General features: G+C 46.1%; 1 pseudogene across 1 annotated transcript; it reads right to left on the reverse strand.

Annotated features, from left to right (window-relative positions):
• Nucleotides 1-6,947: 6,947 nt before the first annotated feature.
• On the reverse strand, nt 6,948-9,166 carry LOC125530380 (F-box/LRR-repeat protein At3g26922-like; annotated as a pseudogene). Its single transcript, XR_015607877.1, has 4 exons — nt 9,143-9,166; nt 7,843-8,726; nt 7,585-7,739; nt 6,948-7,467 (listed from the first exon to the last, which is right to left on the reverse strand). The product of XR_015607877.1 is annotated as an F-box/LRR-repeat protein At3g26922-like (transcript).
• Between the last annotated feature and the right edge of the window lie 1,537 nt (nt 9,167-10,703).

Raw genomic sequence — 10,703 nt, forward strand, 5'->3', positions numbered from 1 at the left:
AATCGGATTCGATCGGCAGGGGCGCGGGAGGCTCGGAGTTCGGAGAGGAATCCAGCTCCTCGGAGTCACGGGCCATGCGGAGCGCGGGGCTAGTGTTCGGCTCGATCGCCTTTGAGATCGCAGCCCCCGAGGTGGCGTCCAACCGCTCATCCTCGATTGGCGCAATAGGCTCTGAATTAAGGGTCGGAACCGGTGCGTGTACGGCCTCCAGGGCACTGTTCGGCGGCAGAGCTAGATCATGCCCATCGAGACAGTGCGGTGCGCTTGGCTGTGGCTCGAATCCGTCGATGATCAAGTCCCCGCGGATGTCAGCCGTGTAGTTTAAACTTCCAAACCTGACCTGGTGGCCAGGGGCTTAGCTTTCGATCTGCTCCAGGTGGCCAAGCGAATTGGCCCGCAGGGCGAAGCCGCCGAAGACGAAGATCTGTCCGGGGAGAAAAGTCTCACCTTGGACCGCATCGTTGTTGATGATCGAAGGAGCCATCGGGCCTAAAAGCGACGGCACAGAGGAACTCCCAATGAAAGCACCAATGTCGGTGTCAAAACCGGCGGATCTCGGGTAGGGGGTCCCGAACTGTGCGTCTAGGCCGGATGGTAACAGGAGACAAGGGACACGAAGTTTTACCCAGGTTCGGGCCCTCTTGATGGAGGTAAAACCCTACGTCCTGCTTGATTAATATTGATCATATGGGTAGTACAAGAGTAGATCTACCACGAGATCAAGGAGGCTAAACCCTAGAAGCTAGCCTATGGTATGATTGTTGTATGATGAAGTTGTCCTATGGACTAAAACCCTCCGGTTTATATAGACACCGGAGAGGGTTAGGGTTACACAAAGTCGGTTACAATGGTAGGAGATCTTGAATATCCGCATCGCCAAGCTTGCCTTCCACGCCAAGGAAAGTCCTATCCGGACACGGGACGAAGTCTTCAATCTTGTATCTTCATAGTTCAGGAGTCCGGCTGAAGGTATAGTTCGGCTATCCGAACACCCCCTAACCCAGGACTCCCTCACCAGCGGTTCCCTCGGCGACCATAGGTCCTCTGCCGGGGAAGGGTTGTCAAGGCCTCCCTGGCAGAGGGCCTACCTCCGGGTGTCGCCAGGCGTCGTGCGCCGCGGGGAGGGGCGTTGCTCCTGGCTCCCTCCCGGTGCCCCCCGGTGTGTGTCCCTTGTTGGAACAGGTGCCGTCGTGCCAGGGTCGTCGATCGACGCTGCAACCTGATTCATCTGCAACCCATGGTTAGCATAAGCCTGTTCCTAAGAGATTAGCGGTACCCTGTAGTTGCCGTTGCCGGCGCGATCGTTCTGGTTCTCCGTTGGTTCTTGGCAGGCTTCGGCTCCTAGCGCCCCCTCTCCCCAATCTTCTCCAATGAATGAGCCTAGGTCGTCCTCTGGTGCGTACCCTTGATCCATCATGCGGGGCACGTAGGCTTCCGGGGCCGTCACCCCGAACACCTCGCCATGGTGCCCCACGCTCCATGTTGCTTGGCCCAGGGTGGCGTCCTGAGGATGGTAGCGTGGCATCCGGCTGGGTCCATGAAGGGCGATGCTTGTGCTCGTGCTTGTCGCGGGCGGCATGGGGGGTCGGAGCCCCCTACGCCGCTGGCCGTGCTGATGTTGATGAAGCCCCCGGGCGTAGTCGACGGCACACGGATGTGGTGAGGTTCACCGCGCGGCCCTGCAGTAGCCTGGGGAGGAAGTCGATAGCAGAAGGGTGGTGCTCCCGACGCCGCTGCATCCAGCAGCTCGGCAACACGCTCCAGCAGCGTATCCCGGCCGCTCTCCATCAGCCTGCATCGCAGCAGCTCTCTTGCCACCGTAAGTGCCGCACGCATGTTTGCTTGCTCCCGCCGTCAGATACTTTCTCAGCAGAAAATAGGCTGCAAGTTGCTAAGCCTGGAGGCATCTGCAGGAGCAACATGCTCTCTGCAGAATTAGTCATGCTCCCAGTGCAGCAACTTTGCACACTGCTTGCTGACTTTGAAGTTTTAACCATTTTAACTGCAGGCACTAAACAATCAAGCAAGTCCCTGTTTTCAGGATCCTCCATTTAACTGTTTTCTTATGGAAACTGAGTGAAATAGCTTTTCAGTAAAAACAATTAGAGAGAACCCGCCTAAGCTGGTGGCCTTCTTTTGTGCGTACTCCCTCCGATCCATAATAATTGTCGTGGTTTTAGTTCAAATTTTACACATATAGTGCATGATCTACTATTATCTGATATAATCTTTACACCGAGTCAGTGATACAACACAACACTAGTATCTCTGGATGGATTATGGCTCTTTGTCTTGCCATCGGCTTGTGTTAGTTTGTTCACCAAAGTCTGTAGACATTAACTATCATTTTGTTCAGCACCGCATCTTAATGTTGTCACCGGTTCCCTTTTCGGTTATGGGTTACACGTTACTGTCTAATGGCAAATGACACTCCCTCCATCCCATAATATAAGATGCTTTTGCAAACTATGCTAGCGTGCAAAAGGGTCTTATATTATGGGACGGAGGGAATACTAAAGATTCTGCTGAACTATCCATACAGGAAGAACCATCGTTAGATGTTTAATCTTTGAGTTATGAATTGGTTCGATCATTGTAAGTGTACATTCTAAGGTAGCTATGAATTGATTCTATCTTGTCGAGTTATTAAGAGACAAGCCAATGTCTTTGTCTTCTGCACATTGCTACATTTGGCTGATCATCCATCAGCTAGTGATTTCTGCCAGGGCAACACACTCAGGTATGCTGCTGCTGTGTATGATGAGAACGCAACCCTTGTCCTTCCAAATCCCTCTCCACAGCACTGTCCCGGAGTCCGCCGCAGCTGAAACCCCTCTTCCTCCACCAAAGCGCGCCTGCCACATCGAAGCGTAGCAGACTTGTTTGTCTCGTGATCTCCCTTCCCGATCTCCTCTACTGCTGCTGGGCTGGCGTGGTCAGGACACGATGCTTTTTGTGCAGCAGCTCCTACAGTAGTGCCACCTGCAGCAACACCCGGAGCTGTCACAGCTTCTGCAGTGGCAACTAGTTCAGCTGGTGTGACCACAACACGCGTGGTGGCTGCGGCCCCTTGTGCACGGACGCCTACTTCTGCTACTCAAGGTCAAGCAGTTGCACTACAAACTCAAACGGCTGAGCAGTACCAGCAGAAGCTCCAGTACTACCAGCAGTATTACCCTGGCTACAAACCCCTGCACGAAGCAGCATCAACAGTATGGCCAATATCAACAGCACATACAACCTCAAACGTAAGTGGCAGTGTGGCACCGCCGCGCCGCAGAATGTTGCTCAGGTTCCTGCACGACATGCTCCATATGCTCATACTCAATTTCTGCAGCCCTGACAGTCTCACCAACAGCTAGTTGGTCTTCGGCATCCTGCAGTTGCACATCCTCCGTAGTGTAAACTAACACATATGCATGTGCGTTGCAATGGGAGAGATATTTTTTTACGAGAAGTATCGAAGAGATAATTTATGTGTCCATCAAAACGGTCTCCATAGTGGTGGGGCTATAGAGTGAGGAGCTGCGAGTTCTCACGGGTCATGTTTGGCCCACGAGATCTTAATAGTGATGGGGTTGGTCGGAGTGGTGGCCACCACCCAACTTGTGACTTTTTTTTTTCTTCGTGTCCGCCACCGTGTCTAGGTTCTGGTTGCCTCCTCATTTTGTGGCAGCACGGCGACCTTCAGGGCATAGTTGCTTCGACCACTCTTTCCTATGATGGCGTAACAGATACAGTACAAATTGCAACGAATCCCGTTTCATTGGTATAATCAACACATAACCAGATAGTCCCTATTTTACCAGGGTTTATTCTCTGTAATTATTTCAGTGATCACTTGCCCACATATTTTTAGTCAGAGACAAACCAACATATCCTCTTTTATTGCCATGTGCCCACAATTTCTTTTAATTATAGTCAACAAACATATTCTTTTTTATTGTCAAATAACACGTCGGATGCACAATAGTTCAAGTCTGACCAGGCAAGTGGCAGGCACCAAAATGACATGTGTTTGTAAGGCGCGAACAAAAATCCAAAACAACCACTGAGTTGAAGGATCAAACTCACGACCTCAAAAACTCAACCATGTGCTGCTAGCCACTCGAACAAACAGCTCGTGCTAATAAATGGCCAGTACGAATGTTTAATAATATACTGTAGCGTACCATTCAGAACATTTTTTCCTCATCTTATTAAACTTATCAAAAAATAAATTAATAATTATGATATCTCGAATATTCTTCGAAACATGAAAATTTATTGAAATTCACAAAACATTAAAAACATGAACCTTTTATAAGAAAACGAACATTTTTTGAATATGTGAACAATTTTTGAAAATTAAATATGTTTTGAACATTGAAACAATTTTCAAAGACATGTTTTATAACACAAGCATTACTTTGAATTTGTGAATGTTTCAATAAAAATGAATATTTTTTGAATTTGTATCATTTTCAAAATGCAATTTATTTTGAAAATATCGAACAATTTTGGAAAACATAAAACAATTAAAATTCGAAAATTTTCTATAGTTTTCAATAATTTCCGGAATGGGAAGAAAAATCTAAAATTTGAAGAAATCAAAATAGTAAAAATATAATAAATTCTGGAGATTTTACAAAAATCTAATAAAAACTAAAATTCTGAAAAATTGGTTTTATGAAAAAAGGAAAAAACAAAAATAAAATTGGAAGAGAAAAAATAAAAAGGAAAGGGAAAATAAAAGGGAAAGAAAATAAAAAGGAAAAAGAAGCAGAACTGAGAAAAATATAAAAACAGGTCGTCCCAATACTGGGCGCCATATGCGAAACTTTGTCTATTTCTCGCCCAGTGCGATAAATAATGGTTCTCAGCTGCATGGACAGGAAATAAATGGGCTGGGCCTCAGCACGCGCGGCCACTTACGAAATTTTGGATAAAACTGTTTCTTTTATGGCAGATGGACACACAAAAAATTAGTACCACCTTGGATAGAACAAAAAAAATCGATGGTGAACGGATGAAAAAATTAGGAGAAACGCACCTTGCTTTTTTTTTGAGGGAATGCCATCATGGCGGTTTATATTTCATCCGAGAATAAAGATACATCGTTTGATAAAACGTCTACTAGAAACCCCGGAGGCTCCGACTTCCAGACAATTGTTCGAGAAGTCTCCGAGTTTCTAGACAATATATCCGCCGCCATATTAGCCTCCCTAGGACAATGATGAAAACATATTGAAATAAAATTGCGAGCTAAAAAAGAGCATTCTTCATAGATTGTCGCCGCTGGGCCGAGTAAATTTCCACCATTCTGCATGATCTTAATTACCTCCATACAATCCGTCTCCACATAGATTTTGTTGCAGCCCATATCATTAGCCAGAAGATGCCCATCCCTAAGACCCCGAGCTTCTATTGTCCCAACATCTTCCACGAACGGAATATCAACACAAGATGCAGCCAAGAAAAAACCTGTGTCATCACGTAAAATTGCACCTGTACTCCCAGTACCTCTGTCTTGATCAAACGTAGCATCAACATTGAGTTTAACTAGACCATCCGGCGGCTTGTTCCATCCATGTCTCTTGATTCTCGTATTTTTGGATTGTGCCTGTGTGAAGTTTTTTGCCAAAGCTAAAATTGCTTGTGCTGATCTCGTTGGCTCACAAAGGAGCTCACCATGAGTGAACTGACGACGCTCCCACCACACATACCAAACACCTATGGCCAATAGATCTTTGTGGTTAACATCAGCCACCAACGACTGAAATTGATTCCTGGACAGTAACACATCCGCCAGCACAAACCCCCCTTCCCTTTCAGATGAACATACCTCATTGATCAAGGGTCCCAGACCTAGAATTCGCCATATTTCTTGCACTCTCGGGCATAGAAACAAAGCGTGCCTGATGCTCTCACAGTCGGATGTACAAAGCGGGCATTGGGAACTAGTTATCATATGCCTATTCGCAAGGACTTCGTAACAGGGAATGGCTCCAAGCAAAGCTCTCCACACATGGATTTTTATTTTTGCCGGCACACGCAATTTCCAAATGGTTCTCCAGACTGGACTAGTACTTGAGGCTTGAACTGAGTTTGTCATTCTCAACTTTCGTCCGTGCTAGTGCTCCCATTTTTCATGGTAAGCCGATCTAAAAGAAAAAATCCCACTTCTGTTAAAGTGACATGAGACAAAATCATCCATCATACCCACTGCCAAAGGGATATTCATAATTCATTGCACATCAATAGGCCAAAATATATCATTTAATAATTGTTCATCCCACGGCCTATTTTCAGCATCGATGAGTCCAGAAACTCTTGTAATCAAAATGTTACCTCTCAAGGTGCTCAGCATACACCACAACATCAGCAACATGGGCATCATGTTCAGCGGCCACCAATTCCTTCCAGTATCCCTCCCCAGGCACCGGCCGCCACAAGGATTTCCTCCTAACAGGCCAATCGTACCAACAAGGAATGAACTCGTCACAACAACAAATGCATTCTCGACCTTTCCAACCCCATGGTCCACAATATATCGTTTCGATGGCGAGCGGGTGCCGTGGGTTTCCTAGTAGTGCGTTAAACTCGCTCTCCCCTTTTCCCTGTTCTTAGACTCATCTCTGTTCTCAGACTGGTTGTATTTCCGTTCTAAGTAATGGAAAGGGGGTTAGCCCGGTTCAAAAAAAAATGGTCCACAATATATGCAGCAACAGCATATTCCAACTTCGACTAGCAATATATGTGGTGCCCGTATCTTCTTGCAAGATCTGGTTTCCAGCAATCTGGTTCCCAAGATCGTGGATACATAAAAAGGACAAACCCAGTGCTAGAAGCTCTGTGTGGTGAAGGATTATGCTCGTACAAGGCGAGCCCAGTGCAATGCAGCGAAAGTTCAGCAGGCTAACGCTGGCAGATGTCAAAGATGTTCATTGTTTCAGTCTGCACGAAATGTTCTTTCGGCTATAACACGCTTTGTCACCAGTGCAGTGCTCAGTATAATACAATTTGAAACGAGAACAAGGTGCAAGCATTTATCACAAATAACAAACATTGGCAATTTCCATTTGCCAGAATTCTAGACGCGAGCCATATCTCTCTTAAGAAAAAAACTTGCCCTCAGCTCGGGAAGTGAATCCTGGCATGTGACGACATCCCGTTGTTGATTTTGTCTCTGATCAACAACATCTCCGTCCATGTCCACTGACCTGGAAGCGTGTGCTTGCACTCATCACACCCTGGATTTCTATATAGGTTCATGGCCTCCAGGTTCACCGCTGCCTCCATGACATTTCTGGCATACCTCATGAATTTGTCTTCTGCCTGAAACCCATAGATCCTGAGCTCAGCCAGATTGTGGTGCTTGAAATCAGGGGAAGATGGTTCCCACTCTAGTCCTTTGTCCTTCTTCTCGCTATACGTAAACCTCTTCCTCACCTCCCCGGTTGTCATTTCACATAAATGATCCCTCACCTGCATTCAATCAGGTCAAGAATTCCAAACTGGTGTCTGAACTTCGAAAAGAGAGAGCTCGCTTTGCATATTCAACATGAGGTGGAATAAAAATGAGAAATGAAAATCGGATTTTACCATGATGCATAGTTCCTTAAGGGCGGGTGCACCTTGGAGTATGAACATCGTCCAAGTCAAATCACATTCTTCAGAAATGTTGATCAAATTCACAAGCCTTAGTTTGTGGAACACCGGTAGCAATTGCTTTCGACCTTCTGGTTTCACCCAAATCTGCAAAAGAGGGGGATAATGCAGAAGTATGTTTACCAAAAATAATGACTACAACCTCTCCACAACACACAACACTCGGACAACATTGTGGGCCTCCACTAATCTTTTCACATTTGAAGTTCAAATGGAGGATGCTTATGGCGGTCTTACCCAGCAACTCGCTTAACTTGAGCATCTTGTGCCGCGAAAGACCAGTATTAATGATGGTCACAGTCTGAAGCAGTGGGACATAGCCCAGACAGAAGGGGTCTTCTGGAGACATAAAAGCATTAAATTTCAGAATTGTGAGCTTTGGTACACACTTCAGATCAACCCTCTTAATACTGCTACAAAAAATCAGTAATTCACGGAGCTGTTCGTGTTCCACTTCCAGCAAAGACATATTCCCCGCATCACACTGTTGGAGACGGAGGAACTCCAGTTGATTGCAAATACTGAAAATTTTGGGGAAGTCTGATTCACCCAACCTCAAATTCTCTAGCGTGAGGCGTGCAAGACCACCAAATGTGTTTGGACACGAACCATAGAATGACATGAACTGCCTCCCATAAGTGAGCAGTTCATCAACAGAACAATTTCTGCGCACCTTCGTCATGATTGTAAACTCGACTGAAGCGACCTTTTGTGTTGCTATGGTGTTGGCAACAGTCTGGCCAATGAAAACAGACTCATGCATCTCCCAAGTAGAATTGCATGCACAACAGGTGAATGGTGGATAGACTCCCAGCCCTCCTTCCCAGTATGCACCTAGCAGCTTCCAGCACGGTGGTGTTGGCCCGAACTATATCATCTGAGGTTATCTTCCTCCTTTCGTGCTTGGGCTCAAAAGAACCAGCCACAATAACAATCTTTGAGAGTATCGCAGGGATCTGTTTCCAACGTGGGGAGAGGATGGTGGTTCGTGCAGCATCAGCGATATCAAGTCGCTCCACAATGTTGAGCAAAACGTCATCAGGCAACTTGCTGAGCCTATCAACTTCACTGTCCTCCTACATTTGATATGGAGACAAATCAGAGTTGGTTTCTTACTAGTCACATCACCGGCGCAATTTTAATATTTTCCACAAACAACGATATAATTTACAAACTTCCCCACAAGAAGAGCAATTATAATTATAGATTTTTTTGTACTTCCCCACAGAGAGACGCAATTTTGACTGTACAATTTTGATTAGACAGTCTTTATACTTCCGAGAGAAAAAACACAATTGTGATTATACTTCTATATACTTTCCAATAGAATGAGGCGATCTTGATATTTCCCCACAAAAAGGTTAAATTTTGACCAAGAATTATGATTATGATTCCTACTTCTTTTTGCTCCTTTTTCTTTGTTGCGGTGCTGTTGTAAGAGGATCTATTTCTGATATATGAAGGCAAAAAAGGAGCATGAGGACGAACTCACCGTCATGTCGAGGGAGGATTTGCCGAGGCCGTTCTGGCAGCCGTTTGCCTGGGAAGAGAGCTGATCGTCTCCTCTTCAAACTGATATATACAGTAGCTGCTAGGTTTCCGCCACCAATGGAAACTTGGAGACTGAATTCGAAAGAGGGCCTGTTTCTGATTGTAATCCGGAAAGGACTGCTTTTGATTCTTGATTGCTACTATAAAAAGGGAGCCGCTTCGATTGCCGGTCGCAGCTCGGAAAGGAGTTGCTGTGCTGCTGCTACTTGGATTGGGGACTGCAGCTCCCAAAGGGGGAGCTGCTTATTTGGGCGCCTCTTCTCAAGCACCGGTGGATCCTCATTCGAGGCATCCGACGGCGACGGAGACGGCGACGGCGAGAGAGTGGAGATGGGCGCACGGCAGGCAGCGGTGAGACCCTAGATTTTTTTTTTTTAGTCGATCGGTGAGGACCAAATTATATATGGCGGCCTGTGATGGAAGAATGGTGGCACGGATGGGCTAAAGGCCCAACCAGCTTTTCCTGTTGCAGGCTTGCAGTAGCCCGGCCACCCCGCGAGAACTATATTTCGGGTACAGTGAGATTTGTCTCAAAAAAAAAAAGGTACAGTGAGATTTGCCTAAAAAAAAGGTTACAGTGTGATGGAAGGATCTTTGTATCGTTCAATTTTATCGGACGTCGCGGAAGGGACAGATAGAAGGGAGCCATTTGTCGCAATCCGTGAGTTTTTTTTCTTTTTCTTGTAAATTCATTTATTTTAACCATTTTATCTTTTAAACCATGAGTTTTCTCTTTTCGGAATCCGTTTTCAAGAGGCACAGTCGTGCCTCTCACGGAAACAAATATGTGGCTCTCGTGAAGCAAAATCATACCTCTCACGGAAGAAGAAGAAGAAGAAGAAGAAGAAGAAGAAAATGCGTTATTTTCTGCTCAAACTATTTTTTTCCCAGAAAAACATTTTTCGAAAAGCTAAGAAATACCCGTGGAAAACCAAAAAGTCAAAAAAATACCGGAAAGAAAACCATCTAAAAAGCAAAAAACGCGTGCGGAAAATTTTAAAAAAAAATCCGAAGAGACCGCGCCATCTCAGCCCACCCCATGTGATCGTTGGGAGGCTCCCGAAGGAGCGCTCCTCAACTAATTGCTCTTCTGTTCGGCGCCTTAAGCGCCCGAACAGTAAGCTGGCGCCCACGCGCGCCCACCTCATCACCTCATGGGCCGCCCCATGATGGACGCGCAACGTAGTCAAAATGTCTCGCAAAAACACACACAGAAGGTGCAGGTACCAGGACTCAAACCTGCGCCATGCCAGGACAACTAACAAAGTGTTTTGCTAACCACCAGTGCTGCTAAGGGCATGGGCTGTAAGCGAGGCTATGTGCCTCTGTATTCGAGGCACTTCCTTCGAAGATGAAAAGGCAATCCTGGAACTCCGATTATGTAATCCTGATCTCGCGAATGATATGATCGTGCTTGCGGGCGCTGCCCTCCTTGATATTTGATACCACTTCCTTACAGCCCGAGGCAATGACTATGCACATTTGCAAGAGATCAGTCGCCA

Source organism: Triticum urartu, chromosome 6A, assembly GCF_056163025.1.
Source record: "Triticum urartu cultivar PI428250 chromosome 6A, HENAU_Tu73, whole genome shotgun sequence".
Taxonomy (NCBI): Eukaryota; Viridiplantae; Streptophyta; class Magnoliopsida; order Poales; family Poaceae; genus Triticum; species Triticum urartu.